This window comes from Kogia breviceps, chromosome 11, assembly GCF_026419965.1.
Source record: "Kogia breviceps isolate mKogBre1 chromosome 11, mKogBre1 haplotype 1, whole genome shotgun sequence".
NCBI classification, from domain to species: Eukaryota; Metazoa; Chordata; class Mammalia; order Artiodactyla; family Physeteridae; genus Kogia; species Kogia breviceps.
In genome coordinates this window covers 10,556,411-10,582,597 of record NC_081320.1, presented here as the reverse complement: position 1 = coordinate 10,582,597, position 26,187 = coordinate 10,556,411, and the positions used below count along the sequence as shown (strand labels likewise).

At 40.5% G+C, this 26,187-nt stretch overlaps 1 protein-coding gene across 3 annotated transcripts in view; it reads right to left on the bottom strand.

The window, feature by feature from the left end:
* LOC136792066 (acyl-coenzyme A oxidase-like protein) overlaps nucleotides 1–26,187 on the bottom strand; it is a 192,979-nt gene that overhangs the window by 27,197 nt on the left and 139,595 nt on the right. For 2 of the 3 annotated variants that reach the window (XR_010835229.1, XR_010835230.1), the window contains exon 2: nucleotides 12,580–12,681. The gene's annotated coding sequence lies outside the window, so the exon portion shown is untranslated. Of the gene's footprint in view, nucleotides 1–12,579; nucleotides 12,682–22,159; nucleotides 22,241–26,187 lie in introns of those variants that run through there. The other variant, XR_010835227.1, reaches the window with a different exon arrangement.

The window sequence follows — 26,187 nt, the reverse complement described above, 5'->3', positions numbered from 1 at the left end:
CCAAGATATGGAAGCAACCTAAGTGTCCATCAGCAGATGAATGGATAAAGAAGAAGTGGTATATATACATAATGTAATACTACTCAGCCATAAAAAGAATGAAAATCTGTCATTTGCAACAACCTGGATAGACCTAGAGAGTATTATGCTCCATGAAATAAACGCAAGACAGAGAAAGACAAATATTCTATATTATCACTTATATGTGGAATCTAAAAAATAGAATGAATGTATATAACGAAACAAAAACAGACTCACAGATATGGAGAAGAACTAGTGTTTACCAATAGGGAGTAGGAAGGAGGTAGGGGAGAGTTAGTGGTATGTGATTAAGAGACACAAACTACTATGTATAAAAAATAAGCATCAGGATATAGTGTACAGCACAGGGAAATATAGCCATTCTTTTATAATAACTTTAAATGGAGTATCATCTATAAAGATATTGAATCACTGTGTCATACACCTGAAACTAATATAATATTGTAAATCAACTATACTTCAATTTAAAAATGGAAAGGAAATGCAGTGACCAAAATAAAAATTCAGTGGATAGTTTCAACACCAGAATGGAGGAGACAGAGGAAAACATTAGTGAACTGGAAGACAGAATGATAGGAATGACTAAATCTGAACAATGGAGAGAAAATAGACTGAAAAAAAAAAAAAAAGAACAGAGGCTAAGGGTCCTGTGTGGTTATAACAAAAGATCTAACTTAAATGTCATCAGAGTTCTTGTGAGAAAAGAAAGAGGGCAGGGCTGAAAAGTACATAATGAAATGACTGGGAACTCCCAATTTTGGCAAAAGACATAAACCAACAAATTCAAAAAGTTGACTGAAACTCAACCAGGTTATATTCTAAGAAATACAAATCAAGGCACATCATCATTAAACTTCTGAAAACTAAATTTAAAAATCCTTGAAAACAGAGAAAAATGATGATTTATTCATAAGGGAAAAATGATTTTAATGACAGCAGATTCTCATTAGAAACTATGAAGGCCAGAAATGCTTTCAGGTGCTGAAAAAAATAACTTTCAACCCAGAATCCTATATCCAATGAAACCATGTCATTATTTTCAGATGACATGTTTGTCTGTACAGAATATTCTAGGAATCTACAAGATCTTCTAGAATTAATATGCAAGTTCAGCAAGGTTGTAGAATATAAAATCAACATATGAAGAATCAACTGTATTTCCATATACTAGCAATGGACATGTGGACACTTGAAATCAAATACGCAATACCATTTACAAGCACTCAAAAAAAGGAAATAATTAGGTGTAAGTCTAACAAAACGTGTACAGGTCTTGTATGCTGAAAACTACAATATGCTGATGAAAGAAATCAGAAGAGATCTATATAAATGGAGAGACATACCATATTCATAGATTAGAAGATTTAGTGTAGTATTGATCTCATTCCTCCAAAAAGCAATATACAGGTTTAATAATTCCTATCAAAATCCCAGAAAGAATTTTTTGTAGATATAGACAAGATTATTCTAATATTTACATGGAAAGGAAAAGAATTAGAATAGTTAAAACAATTTTGAAAAAGAATAAAGTGGGAGGAATCAACCTACCACATTTCAAGTTTATGGAACGAATGTAATCAAGACTGACCATGTGGTATTGGCAGAGAAATAGGTACACAGATCCATGTATCAAAATGAAGAATGCAGAAACAGAATGACACAAATATGCCCAACTGATTTTAGACAAAGGTTTTAAAGCAATTCAATGGAGAAGAGATAACCTTTCAAGAAACCGCTGTTAAGGAAACTGGACATCCATAGGCAAAAAAAAAAAAAAGAAAATCTTGGGACTTCTCTGGTGGCACAGTGGTTAAGAATCTGCCTGCCAGTGCAGTGGACACGGGTTCAAGCCCTGGTCCGGGAGGATCCCACATGCCATGGAGCAACTAAGCCCATGCACCACATCTACTGAGCCAGAGCTCTAGAGCCTGTGAGCCACAACTACTGAGCCCGCATGCCACAACTACTGAGCCCATGTGCCACAACTGCTGAGCCCACATGCCTAGAGCCCTGCTCTGAAACAAGAGAAGCCATCTCAATGAGAAGCCCATGCACCACAATGAAGAGTAGCCCCTGCTAGCTGCAACTAGAGAAAGCCCGCACACAGCAACGAAGACCCAACACAACCAAAAATAAAAATAAATAAACAAACAAATAAATAAATAAATAGGAAAAAAAAGCACCACATGAGGAACGCTTGTGGTGAAGAAAACACTTGGTATCTGCGCTGTATCAATGTCAAAATCCTGGGTGTGATATTGTATTATAGTTCTGCCAGTGATTCCACTGGGGAAGACTAGGTAAAGGGACATGAAATCTCTCTGTATTATTTCTTACAGCTGCATGTGAAGTTATTATTCTCTCAAAATGAAAAGTTCAATTAAAAAATGAACCCCCCATAATTGTAGTCAGATGTCTCTCAGGTTAGGTTTTAACAAAGGGATTTAATAAACACAATAGAGAGTTCTTTTCTCTTTTTTCTTTGTATTCTTTTTAGATGGAGCATAATGTAGAGATACAAAGAGTAAGTATATATCAGCTTGCTGGATTATCACAAAATGAACACACACACGTAGCCATCACCCAGATTAAGAAATGGAACCCCTGTATTCCAAGAGACCTTGCCAAAAGTCACACACTTGAGCTGGCTATTTTTTCTTACATTGTCTCAGCAGTAGCCAGTTTGGTGAACTGAATTAATGCCTGGTGGTTCAAGGCCAAAATTTGTGATGTGAATGACCAGCTGTCCAAGGAAGGAGACAGAGGAATTTGGGTTTTCTGTAGACGTATGGGTCCTCACAAGTGAGTCCTGTCCCTTCTCTGTTCCTTAAAATGGGGCCACCCCTACTAGCTGTCTTTGGATGGTTTACCAAGCACCAAGTTCTTTGAGTCCCCCAGAGGAAGGAAGAAGTGGGACAGGACACAGCAGTATCGAGTCTCTAAAATCAAAGGAAAAGGGCAATTTACCATGAGAAAAAGAAAAACTACAAACATTTTATTTTATTAAAAGTATTGATTTCTAGCTAGATTAGTAATTTCTACCAAAGTGGATGTACTAGGCATCATTTCTGTTTCAAGTTCAGTAATTCATTTAAATTTTATTATTATAGAATCATAATAAAACCCCCCTTGTCCTAACTGTGACTGGCGTCTGCTCTGTCTGTTTGACTCGGCTGAATTCCACCTCCTGGAAGGTCTTTTGTTGGTGTGTAACACAACTACTCTTAGGAACAAATTACACCGATAGGAAATTCTCACTGTGCATCCCATAGTGAGGGGATGAACTCAAAGACTTATGGAGTAGGACCCCAATTACCCAGCACTTCAAGTATCTCCCCAGGGAGCCCAGGATAATACAGGTGCCAGAAGAACTCAGAGGCTGGAGCTCAGCAAAACAAGTTGCTCTATCCTGTGGTTATAACAAGTTATCCTTGAATGAATGAAATGGAATGAGCCTGGCTCTCCCAGATACACAAAGCTGTACTGTGAGGCAAAGCACAAGGGTCGACCAGATGGCTGCCACGCAGAACCAGGATTGCAGGGGTGGTGACCTCAGGGTCCATTTTACTGGCCAAAGTGAAGAAACACATCTCACTTGTATTTTCTTAACCTCAGTTGAATGGCCTGCATTTATAGGTTCAACAATGTATTTTATGCCACTGAAGAGCAGGCTTGGGCCAGAGGTAAAGGGGAGGGGGGAGGGAAAAGAGAGTTTCTCCCTTTTCTTAGTGGTACTCTGTTGGGAGTGATATTTTTCTTGTCTCTCTGGTTTGAGGGTTTCTGGCTCTTGGAAAAGAAGGTGGACCAGGATACACTCATATTTTGTTTCCTGCCATCTCCTGTAAGTGAACCAGGGGTCCTACAATAGTGAAAGGAAGTTAAAGCCAGTTCTGGAGGTGCTTTCAAAACAAAGAGGATTTTAAAATTTGACTCAATTGCATTCCATGTAACACCACTTCATTGTGATGTCATTTCAATGACACCCCCCCTGGCTTCTAGACCAAGGATCCATCATTAGGAGCTATCCCTCCCCACCCTGATGGAATGGGTGTTTGTGGTTACACACCATACCAGCCTGAAGGACACAGCCAAGCATTCTCAAAACCTCATCGGTCGCTTGTAGCCAAGTCAGATGGACCTTACTGGGTGGGAAGGACAGGAGTTGGGGAACCAGAGATCTTTTCTCAAATTCCTTACAAAGAAAGAGTCTGTAGGTAGTAGGTGAGGCCAAGGGACGGAGAAGCCCCACCTCCCTTTCCCAACCCAATGGATGTTTGCCACATCTTTTGCCTAAAACCTCAGTTTGTGTTGCATTTGATTCCAGTATCTGAACATCTGTTAAGCTACCTTGATCCAGGTGTTTGGGGAAAGGGAAATAGAAGGATAAGAAATCCGAGCGGCCATTTAAAAAGAAACATTTAACGCAGCATGGAAGACAGCCAACACCGCATTTGTAGGAAGTGAAGGGCACGTGCACCGTTTCTCAGTCTCGTGGGTACGAGCATGGGGTAAGTGTTCTTGAAGTTAAAATTTGAGGAGAAAAAGGGCTAATATCCCAACACCATCCTTCCATCTTGGAACTCTCCCCCAAGTTTTTCTTCCTATTCTGTTTCTTCCAACCCAAGTCTTTATGCCACAGGGCAATGACTGCATTTATAATGTACACTTATTCAAAATAGTAAATAAGTGTTATCCATCCTCTAAATTCAAAGGAGCCCCCTAGCATCCTGGCTTTGGGGTCTAGTGTCTGCCACACTTCTGCACATTCTTACTCTAAGCCCATTTCCTAAGAATAAATCAATGTGTTAGTGGCTACGTTGACTCAAAACTATCAATACTTGAATGACCCATCAACATCGGGCTTGAATGTTTTTCCTCCTTAATGAATCAACTATTTGATTGACTAAACTGAGACTAAAACCCAAACCTTAGTGGTTGTTTTAGACTTGAGCAAATATAGCAGAAGAGCCATCAACAGGCTCCCCCTGGCCTCCCTGCTGCAGCTGGGTCTCCAGGCAGTTCTCACTCAGGAAGGAAAAGGATTCCTTTCGCTGAGGCGGAGTAAGACTATTAGGGGCTGGGCCCACCCCTGTGTCCACTTGCTGGTGAGGGTACAAAACAGGACTTGGGCTGGTGCTGGTGAATCTGAGCTTCACCCTAACGCACCAAAATGAAAACAGCCAGTCTAGAGGCATGGGAGAAGGACTCAGACGGGGAAAGGTGCCAGTCAACTGCTGCTCCAACAGAAACAGTGCCCTCAGGAAGGAACTGGCCGGTCACAACTCAATCCGGACATCAAGGCAACATCTGGGTGAAGGAGTAACAGCTGTGGGTATAATGTGATCAAATATTGTGGAGGTGGCGTGACTGCTTGGCCATGGTCATGATCAGTATTTATTTTCTCCCTTCCTGAACGAGTGTCTGGTTTTTAACATGGTTACTCTTAACAGGCAGCCTCCCATGCCCTCTGGGAGGTGGAGAGGAGTGGCCCTCTGCGCTGCTGTGCTGGGTTACACAGCCCTCCCTCACTTCCCTGCAGGTCCTTTAAAACCCGCATTCTCACATGGTTCCATGATTTGGGCTCAGGGCAGGAAACAGAACCTGATTCAACATTTTGCTAAGTATTATTTTCACCATGCTGAATAGGGTCTTTTTTGATCTGCAACCACAGCTGGTCCGTGGTTCTCTTGATACACATAGACTGAAGAGCTTCCTCCCCTGTGGATTTCCTAGTGTGTGAGTTGACCACACGTCTACATGTACTTGCTTCTCTGTATGTCACCAAGAGTCACTGTTCCAATACCGGTGGGCACTGACAGAGCCAGGCAGCTGTGCCAGGGAGCTCAGGGAGCAAACACTCCAATGAGAAAAATGAGCCAGCCCTAATACTTAGCTGACTTTGGGGCTTCCCTGGTGGCACAGTGGTTAAGAATCCGCCTGCCAAGGCAGGGGACACGGGTTGGGGCCCTGGTCCGGGAAGATCCCACATGCCGTGGAGCAACTAAGCCCATGAGCCACAACTACTGAGCCCTCGTGCCACAACTACTGAAGCCTGTGCACCTAGTGCCCATGCTCCACAACAAGAGAAGCCACCGCAATGAGAAGCCTGTGCGCCACAACGAAGAGTAGCCCCCGCTCACTGCAACTAGAGAAAGCCTGCATGCAGCAATGAAGACCCAATGCAGCCAAAAAAAAAAAAAACTTAGTTGACTTTAAGGGCTGGTATAAAATAAGGTAGAGGACTCAGGGCCAAATATTCATTTCCATTAAAATACATCATTTTAAAAAGCTGAAGTTTTGGGCTTCCCTGGTGGCGCAGTGGTTGAGAGTCCGCCTGCCGACGCAGGAGACACGGGTTCGTGCCCTGGTCCGGGAAGATCCCACATGCCGCGGAGCAACTAAGCTCGTGAGCCATGGCCACTAGGCCTGCGTGTCCGGAGCCTGTGCCCCGCAACGGGAGAGGCCACAACAGTGAGAGGCCCGCATACCGCAAAAAAAAAAAAAAAAAAGCTGAAGTTTTCACTTGGTTTTGTCTTATTTTAAGCAACGTGAAGTTGGTTTTAGTGGGTTGGTAACTTAGGTTATTTTGAAAGATTTTCCTCCTTAAAATGAGCCTCAGCTGATAGTTCCTCCTTAATGCTGATAATTATCTAAAGCAAAACAAACATCTAGGTCAATGAAGACTGAAACAGGATAATTCCTGGACACTAAATTTTCCAAGAACAAAGCACACAATTGTTCTATACACACCCCTGCCAAAGTTCTTAATGGAAAGAGCACAGAGACCTTTTACTTGGGGGCCTTGTTATGATGGAGCCCCAGAGGCACCACCTTTGAGCCAAGGTCTCACAATCAGGGCACAAAGATGGAGCTACCCCATCGTACAATTCAGGTCTGGGGTCACTAGAACAGCAGGGAACTGGAGTCCAGAAGTACCTTTCCCTCTCACTACATCAGCTGCAAGTCAGCCTCAGATTCCGTGTCCCTAAAGTTGATTAGCAGCTATTCACACCAAAGGGTGCTTGTGGGGATTACACAGGATCATGAATGTGGACCAGCTCTGTCAGTATGGAAGCTCCAGACGAAAGAAAGCACTTAGTTATCACAGCCAGGAAGGGCTTGGGAGATGGGCTTGCATTTGAAAAGAAAACAAAACCCAGTCCAAAGCCCCATCTCTCATGAGCATCAGTTCGACCAGTGGGCACTTGGGCTGCTTTTGGAGTATGTGGGTGGATCTTCCCCACTCTGGGACATCAGGCAGGCCTTTCTGAAGCTTTTGAACTCAGGTCTTTTAAGTGCTCTGTGGTGCCCATGTGGACAAGTAAGGCTACAAACAGGTGATGCTGCATGCTTAGTCCACCTCTGTTTAGGATTAGAAGTTCTGGATTCTATGATCAGATGGAAACTTGGGCAGCTGTTTAACTTCTCTGTTTCTTAGTTTTATTCATTTACTGCATGGGGATTATATCAGCCTTACTTACCTTGAAGATCTTTATGAGAATGCACTGAGATTTTTTATTAAAGAATAAATATATGCATTATTAATTATCATTAGACTGGAGCTTCAGCATAACTCCTGGGTACTCTGAAAAGTTTTATTATTTCGAATCAGCCCAGGCTGATTGCCATTCCCTGATGCTGACTTCTTTTTAAAATAAACTTTTTATTTTAGAATATATATATATATATATATATATATATATATATATATATATATATACACACACACACACACATATATGTATATATATATATATATATTTTGGCCAAGCCCCACGTGGCTTGCAGGATCTTAGTTCCCCAACCAGGGGCCGAACCTGGGCCCATGGCAGTGAAAGCACCAAGTCCAAACTGCTGGACCGCCAGGGAATTCCCTTAGAATATATTTAGATTTACAGAAAAGTTCCAACAGAGAGTTCCCATATGCCCTTCACCCAGTTTCCCCTAATGTTGACATCTTACATAACTATGGCCCATTGTCAGAACTAAGAAGCCAATATTAGTACATTAAGGTGCGTGTGTCTTTTTGAATCATGGTTTTCTCGGGGTCTATGCCCAGTAGTGGGATTGCTGTATCATATGGTAGTTCTATTTGTAGTTTTTTAAGGGACCTCCATACTGTTCTCCATAGTGGCTGTATCAATTTACATTCCCACCAACAGTGCAGGAGTGTTCCCTTTTCTCCACACCCTCTCCAGCATTTACTGTTTGTAGATTTTCTGATGATGCCCATTCTGACCAGTGTGAGGTGATACCTTCTGGTAGTTTTGATTTGCATTTCTCTAATAATTAGTGACGTTGAGCATCTGCTCAGGTGCCTCTTGGCCATCTCTATGTCTTATTTGGAGAAATGTCTATTTAGGTCTTCCACCCATTTTTTGATTGAGTTGTTGGTTTTTCTGATATTGAGTTGCATGAGCTGTTTGTATATTTTGGAGGTTAATCCCTTGTCTGTTTCTTTTTTCTTTTTTTTTTTTTTTTTTTGCAGTACGCAGGCCTCTCACTGTTGTGGCCTCTCCCGCCGCGGAGCACAGGCTCTGGACGCGCAGGCTCAGCGGCCACAGCTTATGGGCCCAGCCGCTCCACGGCATGTGGGATCCTCCCGGACCGGGGCATGAACCCGTGTCCCCTGCATCGGCAGGTGGACTCTCAACCATTGCACCATCAGGGAAGCCCCCTTGTCTGTTTCTTCATTTGCAAATATTTTCTCCCATTCTGAGGGTTGTCTTTTCATCTTGTTTATGGTTTCTTTTGCTGTGCAAAAGCTTTTAAGTTTCATTAGGTCCCATTTGTTTATTTTTGTTTTTATTTTCATTACTCTAAGAGGTGGGTCATTTGCAGCACTATTTACAATAGCCAGGACATGGAAGCAACCTAAACGTCCATCAACAGATGAATGGATAAAGAAGATGTGGTACATATATACAATGGAATATTACTCAGCCATAAAAAGGAATGGAATTGGGTCATTTGTAGAGATGCGGATGGACCCGGAGACTGTCATACAGAGTGAAGTAAGTCAGAAAGAGAAAAACAAATATCATATATTAACGTATATATGTGGAATCTAGAAAAATGGTACAGATGAACCTGCTTGCAAGGCAGAAATAGAGACACAGACATAGAGCACAAACGTACGTACACCAAGGGGGGAAAGCAGGGGAGGGATGAATTGGGAGATTGGGATTGACATATATACACTAATATGTATAAAATAGATAACTAATGAGAACCTGCTATATAGCATAGGGAACTCTACTTAATGCTCTGTGGTGACCTAAATGGGAAGGAAATCCAAAACAGAGGGGATATATGTATACATATAGCTGATTTGCTTTCAGAAACTAACACAATATTGTAAAGCAACTATACTCCAATTAAAAAAATAAAGAAGATAAAAACAATATACTGAGATTAAAAAAATACTAGTATACTAATGTTAACAAATATAGACTTTATTCAGGTATCACCAGTTTTTCTACCAATGTCCTTTTTCTGTTCCAGGACTCCATCCAGGTACCACACTGCATTCAGTCCTCACGTCTCCTTGGCTGCCTCTGGTTGATGATGGTTTCTCAGTCCTTCCTTGTCTTTCATTGATTGACAGTTTGAGGAGTACCAATCAGGTACTGTGTGTACATGTTTTTTTCATGACTGGACTATGGGTTTTGGGGAAGGGTGAAGTACTCTTCTCATCACATCATATCAGAGGTCCACGTCATCAGCATGACTTATTACTGGTGATATTAACCTTAATCACATGGTTAAGATGGGATCTACCAGATTTCCCCACTGTAAAGTAACTCTTTTCCCTTTCCATACTCTATTCTTAAAAATAGAAGGAAGTCACTAAGTCCAACTCACATTCAAGGGAGGAAAATTGTTTCTCTTCCTGGAGCTGGGAGCATCTACATGTATCATTTGGAATTCTTCTTTAATGAAGACTTGCCTCTTTGTCTGTGCTCAATTTTATTTATTTATTTATTTTTTGGCCATCCCGCATGTGGGATCTTATTCCCCCGACCAGGGATCAAACCTGCACCCCCCGCAGTGGAAGCGCAGAGTCCTAACCACTGGACCGCCAGGGAATTCCCATGTGTTTAATTATTTTATACTTTGGGTTAAAATCCAATATGATGTTAGCTATTTTGTTGCTCTAAGTGTTCCAACTTTGGCCCCTGGGAGCTCTTTCAGTTAGTTCCTTCCCACATCCCTTGGACATACCCCCATAACTGTGGGGTCTCTCTATTTTTATTTCTGTTTTGAGCACTTTCTGACTTTCTGGCTCTAGAAGATGTTCCAGGTTCATCTTGTATATTCATTGCCTCAGCCAGAATCAGCCATTTCTCCAAGGACCCTGGTTCCTATTTTGGAAAATGATATTAGAAACCAACAACTGGGCACTGAGTGTGCTTTTTGTCACTGGCTGATGCCGATTTCTAACCAAATAAAATAACTGAAAATATTTAGAGCCAGAGAGAGATGGGTTTTTGCTACCTGTATTACTTTGGGCAAGTTACTATGTCACATTGGATCTGTTTCCTCATGCACGTGTAAGAAGAATGAACATCACTCAAACAGTTGTTGTGAGGTCACGTGAGATAATATTGAAGGAACTTTCTATTTCTGATATTAGAGAGCTAGGTTTTTTTTTTCTTTACACCTTTAAAGCATCAATGATCTGACAGTGTAGTAATGCAAAAAATAAAGGAAAAATGGGAACCAAGAGTAATAAACAAGTAAGAAAATTGCGTCTGCCATGAGGTCATTTGCCATTTCCAGCAAATCTGAATTTTCACTTTGACAGCCTCATGGTAATTGGGGTGGAGCAGGGTGATGACAGTGAAAACCAGGGCCAGCACTAAGCAAGAAATTTCATAGACAGTAAGCTGCATGCCAAAGAGCTATAGCCCCGGGGGGAGGGTAAAGAAATTGCTGCCCTTATTTGAACTCTCTGAGTCTTCCAGCAAACCTCAAACCCTGAATTTGGTTTAGGGTGGGTCTCAAGCCGAGAGTCCCTTCAGATGCCTTGCAAGGGGAAGAAGATACCTTCAATTTGCCCTTCATATTAATCTTACAAATCATTTTCCAAGGACAATGACTAGCACACATGGAGGACATCTTGAGCACTCAGCCCCAGCGGACACCATGTAGAGCAGAAGAGCCATCTAGTGGAGCCCTGTCTAGACTGCAGAACCATGAGGAATGAGGAATGGTGGTTGTTTTAAGCCACGAAGTTTTGGGGTTTTTTGTTACATAGCAATAGAGAGCTGAAGTTTGTGGGGGTTTTTTGTGGGTTTTTTTGTTTTGTTTTTTTGCCGTACGCGGGCCTCTCACTGTTGTGGCCTCTCCCGTTGCGGAGCACAGGCTCCGGACGCGCAGGCTCAGCGGCCACGGCTCACGGGCCCAGCCGCTCCGCGGCACGTGGGATCCTCCCGGACCGGGGCACGAACCCGCGTCCCTCGCATCGGCAGGCGGACTCTCAACCACTGCGCCACCAGGGAAGCCCTTTAGTATTTTTATACATGGTTTTTGTCATAATTGCTGCCTCCTAAGAAGGAAAAAGATTCTTCAAGGTCCTTCTGAGCTCATTATAGTCTTTCGCTCCGGCAGGCTTCTCCAGGTTTGTCTATCACTTAAGACTTCACCCAAACTGGTCTTTTCACTGTTTCTTAACGTGTCTGTCCTAAGTACTCGCATTTCTGTGATTTTGCTCACGTCTCCAACCCCATCTGAAGGCTCACCTGCATTTCCCCCTCCTCAGTTGAACCACCACCTGCACTTTGAATTTTCCCCTCTTCCAGGTCGAGCAAAGAACGCCATTAATTCCTCAGTGACCTCTGTCCTCTGAACTTATTCTTGTGGCCAAGTTCATTGAAACGGTCCACTCCCTCGTGTTGTTATTTGTGTTATGTGAAGGCAGTTTCGTGTCCCCAGCTATAATGAGCCCCCTCGCATGCAGAGACTGAGGATATACCTGTCTGTGTTTCAGCATCAAACAGGGGGCCTGGAAGAGAGAGGAAACCCAGAAAATGTGTTGTATAGATGAGTGTGCTGTTTGATAGTCTCTTTCTAAAGCAGCATTACGGTGATGATTCACTGGCTCTATCTTCATTTTCAGGTGCTCTGTGGCCGTCACACTGAATTCCCATTGCAACCACTGACAAAAATACCACCAGGTCTTTTTGCTAAATATAAAGAATGAGTTAATAGGCTTTCGTAAGAAGTAAGAAAATGAAAATCACTTCATACCTCTTTTTTTTTTTTTTTTTTTTTTTTTTTTTTTTGCCAGCACTTTTGATTTCTTCCTCTCTTCTACATGTGAGAAGTTCATACCCGGTGAATCACTTCCCTGTCACTTAAACTCTGAAGTGTAATACGATCACGGTAGGCAATGAAAACATGGATGTGAAGTCTCAGAGGCACAACAAATTGTGAGTGGAAACCGATAAAAGATTGGCAGGACTGTTTTCTAAGAAAGCAAAGAGCCGACAGCTGAGGCACGAAGGGTTTCTTCCGCACCCCAGGGATTCTTACCTGACGCCTAATCTTCATGCTGGCCAGGGGAGCCGAATATTTATGTTCTAGATACCAGGCTAACTCCTGCAACACCAGTTTGGTTCCATATAGCAGACAAAACTAAGGGCTGGGGGAAGAGGAGAGAAATGGAAACATACGTTAGAAAACGCAGACTCTCAGGAGGCGAATGAGAAATAGCGTAAAATTACATTTCATAAAATCATAAAAGTTAATACATACTTCATGTAAATGGTCATGTTTTGGTTTTTTTAAATTTTATACTGGAGTAGAGTTGATTAACAATGATGTGTTAGTTACAGGTGTACAGCAAAGTGATTCAGTTATACCCATACAAGTTTCGGTTCTTTTTCAAATTCTTTTCCCATTTAGGTTATTACAAAATATTGAGCCAAGGTCTCTGTGCTATACAGTAGGTCTTTGTTGGTTATCTATTTGAAATATAGTAGGGTGTACATGTCAGTCTCAACCTCCCAAATCTATTCCTCCTCCCCCTTTCCCCCTGGTAACCATAAGTTTGTTCTCTTAAGTCTGAAAATGGTCACGTTGTGGACATGCAGTATATGTTTTATATTTTGAAACCACTCTATGGAGAAATTTAAAGCGTATATAAAATTAGAAAAAAATAGCATAACCGACTTCCATGTCTCCATCCCCCCCGTTCAACAAATATTAACTCACAGCCAGTCTTCTTCATCTACGATCTCATCTAATTCTTCCCCACCCCGGGTTACTTAGAATCGAAGTCCACTCATAATATATTTTTAAAAATAAATGTAATATTTCTGTTTGCTCTCTTTCTGATTCATGAAAGAATATTCTAAATACACATTCTGAATAATATCATCTTGATATTTCCCATTGAGCATGGTTTGATTAGCCTTTCATAAAAATAGCATTCCTCATTTGCATTTTGTTTCAATACGTTTTTCCTATCACGTTTCTGAAAACTACATGCAGACCTCCGTCATGACATCAGTGGTATCCAGCAATAATGGATGAGTTTTCCTGTATCAACAAGTAACTTTTAAGTTAACTATTCTTTAGTGTCTCATATTTAATAATTCCAAAATTATACAAACATAGAGATAATAGTATAAGGTACCTCCATGTCTATATCATCCAGCTTTAATAGCTATCAACTCATAGCCAATCTTGTTTTATCTCTACTCCCACCTGTTCCCCCCTTTCCATATTATTGTGAGGCAAAGTTCAATTGTAATCATCTCTAGGTTTGGAGGGAAGAGAGCTATGTCGATCCTGGAAGAGAAAGCTGTGTTGACAGGGTCCCCTTAGGGGAGCTGTGACCTTCAGCCAAGGAACACAGAAACCCCAAGGTGATCCCACAAGAAGGCAGGCAGGGGCCAGGGATATCCCACCCTCATTCTCCTCCCCATCTCCAGTCTCTAGCTGGGGCTTCCTGTTCTCAGAACCTAACTGGATCCAGAGGGCAAGGATTCCTCTGATGCAAGTTACGTAGATCAATTTCCTGAGCCCAGAGCAGGGTGGAGAAGGGTGGAGACTAGAGCTGGAAAAGCAAAGGGAGGATGTCTGGCAAAATCCCGTCTCGAACACCCCCGACAGGTGGTCATCCAGCCTTAGTCCAGTCCTATCTCAAGTTCAAGTTCACTTGGTCCCACACAGCCCCGACTGCTGACACCATTCCCACGTTTCATCACACTGTGCTGCCTACGCCTGCCTGTCCTTCTGTCGACTCCTGACTTGTCCTCCTGTCGACAGCCTGTGGCTCTTGTGTATCCGATGCTCAGGGCCACTTTTCTGCCTTTGAACTTTTTCTTTTCTCCTTGAACACAGTTCGGACTCTCCTTTGGCTACCCTCTTTTCTTGTCCTGGGAAACAGGCGTCCTGGTTCTCGGTGGCGACCAGAACACCACCTGGAGGTCCAGATACCACCAGCCCAGCCTCAGGTCCTCACATGGAACCTGAATGTGTTTCCTTTTATGTGTCAGAGATGGGAGCTCACTGCATTAAGAGGCATCCGGTTCTCCAATCCACTGTTGGAAGAACCACTGCATACTGAGCCACTTGTCTATGTGGAATATGAATTTATGGATTGTTAACTCTGTCGGAAAGGGATCTTGTCCTGCTCATCTCTGTATGCCTAGGGTCTGGGAAAAAAGCTGATACACAGTAAGAGATTGGCTGACATCCAATTTCCTGTATACCTCATAGCTATTACTCCTGTAACTTTTGCTGCCTAAGGAGCAAAGCAGGAGTGTATGAAAGTATCCAGTTAACAACACTTAACAATTTAAAGATAAGTTTCACATCTCTGCTTAGGCGTTCCTTCTTCAGAGGATCAGCCTTCACAGACTGCCATTTTCTCACAATGCAGCTTCCAGCTCTTGTACCACTTTGGACCTGGTGGCCTCTTCTAAATGCTTAATTCTCTCCTTCAAGGTGACTCACGGGACTGAACACAGTGTCCAGATGTTTTCTCATCACTGTAGTGTCAGTAGCACCATCACTGTCCTGGTTTGGGACTCTATACTTTTACAAGCAAAGTAAGATGGCATTTGCTTTTATGACAGCCACATGTTTTTTGAAGAAATGAGTGAAAGAATATCATACAATTTGGTTTACATCCAATGTTTGCTCATTTAACACTCCTACTATGCCTTTTCTCCTATGAACCATTTTCCACCAACCCATACATACACATACACATCCCTAAAGGGATGATTTTAAGTTTATTCTCTTAAAGTATCATCTTGTTGATATGACTTACCTCAAGTCTCCAAAATCTCTATGAATAGTGATTCAGTCACCTCATGTGTTTATGTCATTTACAGATTTGTCAATCTCATCTTTGTCTTTATATCACAGAACTCAACTGATAGGTCTATATCTTTTCAATCAAGTATTTGAGAATCTATTTAATAAACTCATATAACTCATATTTCTCTAGCTTGTACATAAGGATAGCCTAAGAGTCTGGAAGGTGCTGTGCAAAAACCAAGATACATCAACTTCCCCAGATTTTGTCTTCTAGCAACCTGATTAAGAAAGGAAATAAGGTTAGTTTAGCAAGGCTTAGCCACAGTGAACACAGACACGCTCGTATTGATCATCTTTTTCTAATCACTCATAAACTATCTTGAATAGCCATTTCTAGCATTTTAACTTGGATTTATAAATTCTATCGTTTCCCCAATCTATCTTTTTTTTTTAACGTGGACATTTGCTCATTTACTGTTTCCTGACATCTCTTTTGTCCTCCTTGGTTTCAAATGTCTCACAACTGATCATTGTAATTTTGTAATTTTTTACAAAAATTACAATTCAGAGAGAAGATGGGGACATTCTAGGAGACAAGTATGTCTGCTTTCTGTTTGCATTTATTAACATCAAAGCTTTCTTCCCCAGACCAGGTGTCTGTCTCTTCAAACTCTGAGTGTAGCTAAAAATAGCCTTTTAAATCTTCATCAGATTATTTGTCAAGCCTCACATTATGGTGGGATCTGACCATCCTGACATTTACTAAATGCTACGCTTTTGTATTTATCCCTGGACAAGCGTCTCCCCCCATCACCATGCTTCTCGTTTATATAGCTTCCTTAGACTTATGGCCATCAGAGAGTCCTCTCTACACTTATCTTGGTTTCTTTAAATGTGTCCCAAATTACACCTTTTTTTTTGGTATCTATTGTATTGTCAGAGTAATATTTTACTGTTTTTCTTACTCTCAAGTCCATGTGCCCCTATGAAATCTCTGCCCATAGAATCATAATAGCCAATATTTTAAAATCACCTACTATGTGCCAGGCACTGCAAGGTATTTTACATTCACCTCCTTTAGTCTTCACAATAATCCTGAATGTAGCCATAACTCCTGGACAGAGTAAGTGGAGAAGCTATTTGAGGAACTGAAAAATAAATATTGATAGTAGGCAGATTTGGGGAGAAGACTAAAATTCAAAGTACCACCAAACAGGTGATGAGTTTAGTTATTTTTCCTAGTCTTCAAGCTGCTTGTCCCTGGAGACAGGTGTGCATCAGACCAAGATAAATAAACCCCAGATTCCGGAAGGAGGATGGAAAAGGGAGCCCTGGGGAACCAGAGAGTAGCGAGGAGGTCATGGAGACGGGGGTGCTTGGGAAAGTAAGCCCATAAAGTTGTTTATGAACTTCTGGGCTCAACCCCAGGTGTACATACATGGATGTAACACACATCAGTACACAAAACACTTTGAGAACTGAACTAGCAAACAGATGAAAATGCAGGTGCCAGACTGGCCACTGTGTGGTGCATACATGGGACAGAACAGAATAGTAGAGCAAAGGCTCTGAAGACTAAAGTGACATTGAAACCACAGTGAACAGAAGGTGAGTTGCAACTTGCAGCCCAAACAACCAGATACATTCATTGCTAAAACAAAAATATTAACGTTCTCGATGGGATTTAAACAAGACCCAGGATCTCATAACATAATATTCAAAATGTCTAGGAAATGGGGAATTCCCTGGTGGTCCAGGGGTTAAGACTCGGCGCTTTCACTGCCGAGGGCCCAGGTTCCGTCTCTGGTCGGGGAAGAACTAAGATTCTGCAAGCTGTGAGGTGCAAAAACCAAAATGTCCAGGAAATAATGTTTTGAAGTTCAACATGTGAAGGACAAGGGAAAAATGTAACTTGCATGGGAAAAGATAATCAACAGACACCAACAGAAAAATGACATAGTTGTTGGAATTACCTAGCAAAAGCCTTAAAACAGCTATTGTAAAAATTTTTCAACAAGTGATCACAAACCCTCTTGAAACAAATGGTAATGTTTCAGCACAGAAATAGAAGATATACAGGAGAATCAAATGGAAATTTTAGAAGTAAAAAATTACAATGATCAAAATAAAAATGGGCTTAACATCAGAATAGGGGAAACAGAGGAGAGTCAGTGAGCTGGAAGATAGAATAACAGAAATTATTTGAACAATAGAGAGAAAATAGACTGAAAAAAAGAACAGAGCCTCAGGGACCTGTGGGACTATGACAAAAGATCTACCCTTCTTGTCACCAGAGTCCCAGAAGGAGAAAAGGAAGAAGGCAGGGCTGAAAAAGTACTTCACGACTTAATGGCTGAACAAGTCCTTGAATTTGGGGAAAAACCCCACAAATATGCAGGTTTCAGAAGCTTGGTGAACCCCAAACACAATAAACCCCAAGAAACCCATGCCCAGGCACGTCATAATCAAACACCTTGAAACTAAAACAAACCTTGAAAGCAGCCAGAGAAAAAATGATGCATTACCTCTAGGAGAACAATGATCTGAATGACTGAATTTCTTATCAGAAACCATGGAGGCTAGAAAGAAGTGGAATGACATTTTTTAAGCACTTAAAAAGTATCAACCCGGGATTCTGTATTGAGTAAAAATATCCTTCAGGAGTGAAGATGAAATCAAGATATTGTAAGATGAAGAAAAACTGGGAGGAACTGTTGCCAGCAGACTGCTCTAAAAGAATTGTTAAGAGTTTTTCAGTCAGAAGAAAAATTATACTAAAAGGAAACTTAGAACATCAGGAATGGGCGAAGAGCAATAGAAATGGTAACTATCTGGGTAAATATGATAGACTTGTCTTCTCTTGAATTCTGTGAAAATGTGTGTAATGACTGAAAACAAAACATAATACTGTCTGATGTGGTTTCCTATGTACGGAGATTACTTATAAAATGCCTATGATATACAAAGGGGAGAGGGCAAAAGGAACTCCATGATGGTAAGGTTTCTTCACTCCACTTGAAGAGGTAAAATATTTATTTTAAGCAGACTGTAAAAGTTCAGTACATATATTGTACTCCCTAAAGCATCAACAAAAAAGAAAAAAACTATACAAAGAAATATAGATAATTCAAAATGAAATCCTGAAGAATGCTCAAACAACCCAAAAGAAGGTATGTGCTATAGAATGAATAATGGCCACCAAATGATATCAGGTCCTAATTCCTGGAATCTGCAAACATCCTAAGGAAAAAGAATCTCTGTGTGTGTGATCAAGTTAAGATTCACAAAATGAAGAGACAATTCTGGATTAACTGGGTGGGCCCTAAATACAATCACATGTATCTTTATAAAAGGCAGACCGAGAGAGGGTCCATCGACAGAAGAGGAGGAAGCAATGTGACCACAGAGACAGATATTAGAGTGAGGTGGCCACGGGTCAAGGAATGCCAGCAGCCACCAGAAGCTGGAAAAAGCAAGTAATGAATTCTCTACAGCCTCTAAAGACAGTGCAATCCTGCTGACACCTTGATTTTGGCCCAGTGATATGATTTCAGACTTCCAGCCTCCAGAACTATGAGAGAATAAATTTCTGTTATTACAATCTACCAAGTTTGTTGTAATTTGTTATAGTAGCCATAGGAAACTAATTCAACATATAAGAGAAAGTAAAAAATAAGATTGTCCTTATTCACAGACAACATGATTTTTTTTTTTTTTTTTTTTTTTTTTTTTTTTTTTTTGCGGTATGCGGGCCTCTCACTGTTGTGGCCTCTCCCGTTGCGGAGCACAGGCTCCGGACGCGCAGGCCCAGCGGCCATGGCTCACGGGCTTAGCCGCTCCGCGGCATGTGGGATCTTCCCGGACCAGGGCACGAACCCGTGTCTCCTGCATCGGCAGGCGGACTCTCAACCGCTGCGCCACCAGGGAAGCCCTGCATGATTGTTTACATAAAAAAAACCACAAGAAATCTGCCAAAAAAACTCAAAACCTCTAGAATTAATAGTGAGCTTAGCAAAATCATAGGATACAAGGTCGACATACAACATGTCAACTGTATTTCTAGATATTAACAATGCACCATTAGAAACCAATATTTAAAACAATCTACCCTTTACAGTAGCTCCCCCCAAAATGAAATATTTAGGTATACATTTACAAAAACATATATATTATCTTTATGCTAAAAACTTAAAATGCTGATGAAAGAAATCAAGGAAGAACTAATGAAGTGGATTGGCAAGGTCAACATAGCACATTTGTCAATTCTCCCCAAATTGATCCATAGATTTTACATAATTCCAATAAATATCTCAGCATATTTTTTGCTGTTGATAGAGACAAGCTAATTCTAAAATTTATATGAAAAAATCAAAGAAACTAGAATGGCTAAAACAACTTGCAAAAGAAGAAAAAAGCTGGAGGAATTACTCTATTTGATTTTAAGACTTACTATAAAGTTACAGTATTCAAGATAGCATGGCTTTGTCAAGGGACAGACACATAGATCAATGGAACAAAATAGAGAATGCAGAAACAGACCCATGCAAATATGTGTGAATGAGTTTGATAAAGATGCAGAAGGAATTCGATGGAAGAAGGACAGTCTTTTCAACAAATGATGCAGAAACAACTGGATAGCAACAGTCAAAAGATAAATAAACATTGACCTATACCTCACACCTTATACACAGATTGGTTCAAAATGAATCATAGATCTAAATGTAAAACATAGAACTCTAAAACTTGTAGAAAAAGACATAGGAGAAAATCTTCATGACCTGGGGTTAAGCATATATTATTAGATATGACACCAAAAGCACAATCTATAATATAGGAAAGTTGATAAATTGGACTTCATCAAAATAAAAAAAACTTTTGCTTTGCAAAGGACTTTAAGAGAATGAAAAGACATGTCACAAACTGGGAAAAATATTTGCAAATCACACATCCAAGAAAGAACTTGTACCCAGAATTTATAAAGAACTCTCAAAACTCAACAGTAGGAAAAACTATCTGATGTTAAAATGGGCAAAAGATTTGAACAGATTTCACTAAAGAGGATATACAGATGGCAAAAAGGCACATCAAAAGATTTTTCAACATCATTAGCAAACGCAAATTAAAACCAGATGTTATATTCCTATATCCCTATTGGAATGGCCAAAAAAAAATACAGACAATACCAAGTGTTGATGAGGATGCTGAGCAACTGGGTCCCTCATACACTGGGAATGTAGTAGCTTTACAAAGCTAAATGTACATGACCCAGTAAATCCACTCCTAAGCATTTATCCTAGAGGAGTGGTTCTCTGCTAAGGATGACCTTTGTCCCCCAAGAGACACTTGGCAATGACTGAAGACTTTTTGGTGTCATAACTGGAGAAGTTCTACTGACATCTAGTAACTACAGGCCGGAGATATCGCTAAACACCCTACGAAGTACAGGACAGCACTCCCACAACAAAGAACTACTGACCCAAAATGTCAATATTGTCAAGATTGAGAAATTCGCTCTAGAGTAAGAAAAATTGTTTACATAATAACTTGTATATGTATATATATAGCATCTCTAGTCATAATCTTCAAAAACTGAGAACAACTCAAATGCCTTTCACTGGGTGAGTGATTAAATTGTGGTACGTCCGTACAATGGAATACTACTCAGCAATGAAAAGGTATAACTGTGGATGCATGCAATGACTTAGCTGAACCTCAAATACTGAGTGAAGGAAGTCAGTATCAAAAGGTTACATATTGTATGATTCCAGTGACATAACATCCTCAAAATGACACAACTATAGTGATAGACAACACATCATTGGTTGCCAGGGTTTATCAGAAGGGGAAGAGGATAATTATAAAGCCATACCATAAAGAATAATTATAAAGCCATACCATAAAGGATTATTTTAGGATGGTTAAACTGTTCTGTATCCAGTCTGTGGTGGTACTTACACAATTCTACACATGTGTTGAAATTCATAGAACTACACAGCTCTAAACAAGGTCATTTTGCTGTATAATAATTTAAATATATCATCTTTTATGTCCAGATCTCTTTCTCTTTGTGATGGCAAACTCCAAGCTGAAATGGCTATATTCTCTAATGGTTCCCTGTACTGAAATTTTGTCCCAGGACCCCTGCCTGATCTCTTCCCTTTGGAAGTCACCCCTTCCCTTCCTGGGTTCTCACAGCAGTGTGTCTTTCCTTATTACACATTCTTCCTGTTGGTGTAATTATTTTCCCATGTGACTTTCTCCCTGACCACAATGGGATCAGGAAGGCAGGAACTGGGGCTCATGCATCTTGGAATTTCTGCAGCGCCTAGCCCAGTATCAGGGCTTGGTGTGTGCATTTGTAGGACTGAGACCCTTGGTTCCCAGGAGCATTACGCTCACTGGGACCAACAACAGAAAGAAGGGAGGTTGCCTGCAATTTATGCCAAGTAGGCAGCCTGTATCCATGGCCTGAACCGCATAATAAGCAAGGAGATGAAGCAAAAGGACTGAGTTGGACCTCTAGTGTCAGAGCAGATGAACAAAGCTTATTAATTCATGGTAATACCAGCGTGATTTCAGAACAGTTTCCCCAGGCAACAACCTAGTTCTCTCACTGTGATGAAGTGCTCTGCCTTCTGCCTCAGACTTTAGCCACTTGGGATCTGCCTTCCTGCCTTGTAAAATTGATGGCCAGTGATACTGTCTCTTAGTTAAAGAATTTCTGCCAGCCTTAGCAAAAAATATTAGTTTTGCAATTTCTAAGGGCATTCCTTGCAATAGAAAAGTGATTAAAAATTGGACCAGACTGGAACAATGCCCATCTTGAATCCACATAGCTCACCTGTCCAGTCTCCTCCATGCCATCAGCTCCAGGTGTGAGCTCAGCAGCTTCCACAGGTGAGGAAGCCTTATTTATATTACACTGGAAAAAGATCGAGGAGGGGCTAATCAGTTCAGAAGGCACAGCTTTGATCACCCAAGGAAGCTGTTCAGATCAAAGTCTCTTTTTCTTCGAAACTGCCTGAAGATGTTCATTTAATTTTTTTTTTTTTAATCCAACCTGCTCGGTATTTCTTGTGTCTTAAAAGCCTCTCTTCTTGAGAAAGGTGACAAGCAGTGGCAGCTGGATCATTCTGGTAGAGCTGCTCTAGCAGAGGAGGGTTAAGGATAAAGGTGATCTTTTCTTTCCAAGTCTCTGGACACTGAAGAGCCTGGGATGGCTCTCTGTCCATCACCACTTTCAGCAGAGGAACCACTTTAGTAAAGATGATGGTGGGCCATGTGCTGGTATCACAGTGGATCAAAGGCAGAGCATCTGCTAGGGTGAGGGGTGAGAGAGCCAGGCAGACCCAAAGCACATTCTACTTTATGCCTCGCTGGAGAAGCCTAGCCATACCTCTATCTTTGCCTTTGCAGATGCCAGAAGAGAAATCTCTAGAGAAGGTAACCCTGAGATATCATTTTGCCAGCATGCTGCGTGTGCTTGGGCAGAGGGGAGGCTGGGGCTCTACTGCTTCTCAACCCTAAGGACAGACGGACACTTGGGGGTCACACAGCTGGCTGCAGAATCCAAGCTTTCCTGTGACTGCCACACTCAGGCGAATCAACTCTCTACTACTTTGCAGTGCTGCAGTGCACTGTCCGTTACATGGCCAGTGGGAATGGGAAAATTCAGAAAGTACAGCATTGCAGGCAGAGAGGAAGCTATTTCCTCTGAGACTTCTTATACAGCCCACTACATAGCCTGGCTCAGAACCATACTCTTACAGCCCTCCCCTTGGTATCTGTAGGGGGGTTGGTTCCAGGACCCCCGGAGGATACCAAAATCCACCGATGCTCAAGTCTCTTATGTAAAATTGAGTAGTATTTGCAAAAAACCTATGCACATCCTCCCATAGACTTTAAATCATGTCTAGATTACTTATACCACCTAATATAATGTAAATGCTATGCAACAATAAATAGTTGTAAATATAAGGTAAATGCTATGTAAATCATTGCCAGCGTGCAGCAAATTCAGGTTTTGCTTTTTGCAACTTTCTGGATTTTCTTTCTGAATGTTTTTGATCTGTGATTGATTGAATCTGGGGATGTGGAATCTGTGGGTATGGAGGGCCAACTGTACTTTATGTAGACAGTTTGGGCAACTTGTGGAAAAGCATCCAGCCAGGTTCTTTCTCTGATTTGTTTTAACCCGGAATTGATCTCACTTCTTCCCACTACCAGTTCCTCGTTTGTCATTGGCTGTGCAACCATCACCACCACTCACATCCAGAACATTTTTCATCTTGCAAAACTGAAATTCTGAATCCATTACATAATCACTTCTCATTCTCCCTTTTCCTTGGTCTCTGGAAAGGGACCATTCTACTTGTCTCTCTGAATATGACTACTCTAGGTACCTCATATAAATGGATCCATACAGTATATGGCCTTTTGTGACTAGTTAATTTCACTTAGCGTGATGTATTCAAGGTCCCTCCATGTAGTAGCCTGGGTCAGAATTCCCTTCCCTTTTTAAGGCTGAATAATATTCTATTGCATGTATATACCATATTTTTTGCTTATTCATTCACCCATCAGTGGACACTTGGGTTGCTTCCACATTTTAGCTGTTGTGGTTAGTGCTGCTATGAACATAGGGGTACTATTACCCATTCAAGCCACTGTTTTCAATTCTTTGGATGTAGGCTCAGAAGTGAAATTGATGGATCATATGGTAATTCTATGGTTAACATTTTGAGGAATTGCCATACTATTTACCATAGCGGCTGCTCCATTTTGCATTCTCACCAACAGCGCACAAGGGTTCCAATTTCCCCACGTCCTTGCCAACACTTGTTATTTTGGTTTTTGTCATTGTTGTTTTGACAGCAGCTATCCTAATGGGTGTGAAGTACTATCTCACTGTATTGATTTTGTATTTCCCTAATGATTAGTGATGTTGAGCATCTTTTCATATGCTTATTGCTCATCTGTAGACCTTTGGAGAAATGTTTATTCAAGCACTTTGCCCATTTTTAACCTGGTTGTTTGGATTTTTGTTGTTAAATTTTGAGTTCTCTATATAGAGATTCTGGATATTAGTCTTTTATCTGTATGTGATTTGTAAATATTTTGTTGCTTTTTTACTGTGTTGATAGTGTCACTTGATGCACAAAAGTTTTAAATTTTAATGAATTTCAACATGTATAGTTTTTTGTTGTTGTTTATGCCTTTGATGTCATATCCAAGAAATATTGCAGATCCAATGTGATGAGGCTTTTCTCCTGTTTTCTTCTGAGAGTTTTATAGTTTTAGCTCTGACATTTAAGTCTTTGGTCTATTTTGAGTTAATTTCTGTATATCATGTTAGATAATGGTCCAATTTCATTCTTTTGCACATGGATATCTAGTTTCCCCCATACCATTTGTTGAAAAGACTATCGTTTCCCCATTGAATGATCTTGGTACTCTCGTCAAAAATCATTTGACCAAATATGCAAGGGTTTATTTCTACATTGGTCTATACATCTGTCTTTATGCCAGTACCACCCTATTTTGATTGCTGTAGACTTGAAAATTTTCAAATCAGGAAGTGTGAGACCTCTGACTTTTTTCTTCTTTTTCAAAATTGTTTTGGCTATTCAGGGTCCCTTGTGATGCCATATGAATTTTAGAATGAGTTTTTCTATTTCTGCAAAACAAGTCATGCAATTTTGATAGATTGCACTGAATCTGTAGATAGCTTTAGGTAATACTGACATCTTAAAAATATTAAGTCTTTCAATCCATGAACACAGAATTTCTTTCCATTTATATCTTCCTTAATTTCTTTCAGCAACATTTTTGCTGAAAGTTTTTCACCTCCTTTGTTAATTCCTAAGTATTTAATTCTTTTTGATGCTATTATAAATTGAATTGCTTTCATTTACTTTTTGTTTACTGTTGATGTATAGAAATGCAACTGATATCTGCATGTTGATTTTTGTATCCTGCAACTTTGCTGAATTATTCGTTCTAACAGTGTGTGTATGTGTGATGTTTGTGTAATCTTTAGGGTTTTCTACATATAAGATCATATCATCTGTGAATAGAGATAGTTTTACTTCTTTCTTTCCAATTTGGATGCCTTTTATTTCTTTTTCTTGCCAAATTACTCTGGCTAGGACTTCCAGTATTGTGTTGAATAGAAGTGGTGAAAGCAGACATCTTTATCTTGTTCCTGACAAAGGAAAAGCTTTCAGTTTTTCACCATTGAGTATAATGTTGTGAATTTTTTCATATACGGCTTTATAATATTGACAAAGTTTCCTGAGTGTTTTTATCATGAAAGGATGCTGAATTTTGTCAAATGCTTCTAATGCATCAATCGAGATGATCATGTTTTTTTTCTTTATTCTGTTAATGTGATATATTACATAGATAATTTTTTTGTTTGTTGAACCATCCTTGTATTCCAGGAATAAATCCCACTTGGCCATAGTGTATAATCCTTTTAATATGCTGCTCAACTCAGCCTCTAGTATTCTGTTGAGGATCAGCATTTTGTAGTTTTAAGCATGCAAATCCTATCTATTGTTAGATGTATACCCAAGTACTTTTTTTTTTGAGAAATTGTACATGATATTGAGTTTAAAAATTTTTCCTGTCCAAGTGTTCATTGCTAATATAGAGAAATTCAATCAATTTTTGCATGTTGATCTTATATCCTGTGACCTTGCTAAACTCATTTCTTAGTTCTAGGATGTTTGCTTGTTTTGTAGATTCCTAGGGATTTTCTAAATAGACAATAATGTCATATATAAATAGGAACTGTTTTACTTCTTCCTTTCTGATATGAAAGAATATGCTTTTTATTTCCATTTCTTGCCTTATTTCACTAGTTAG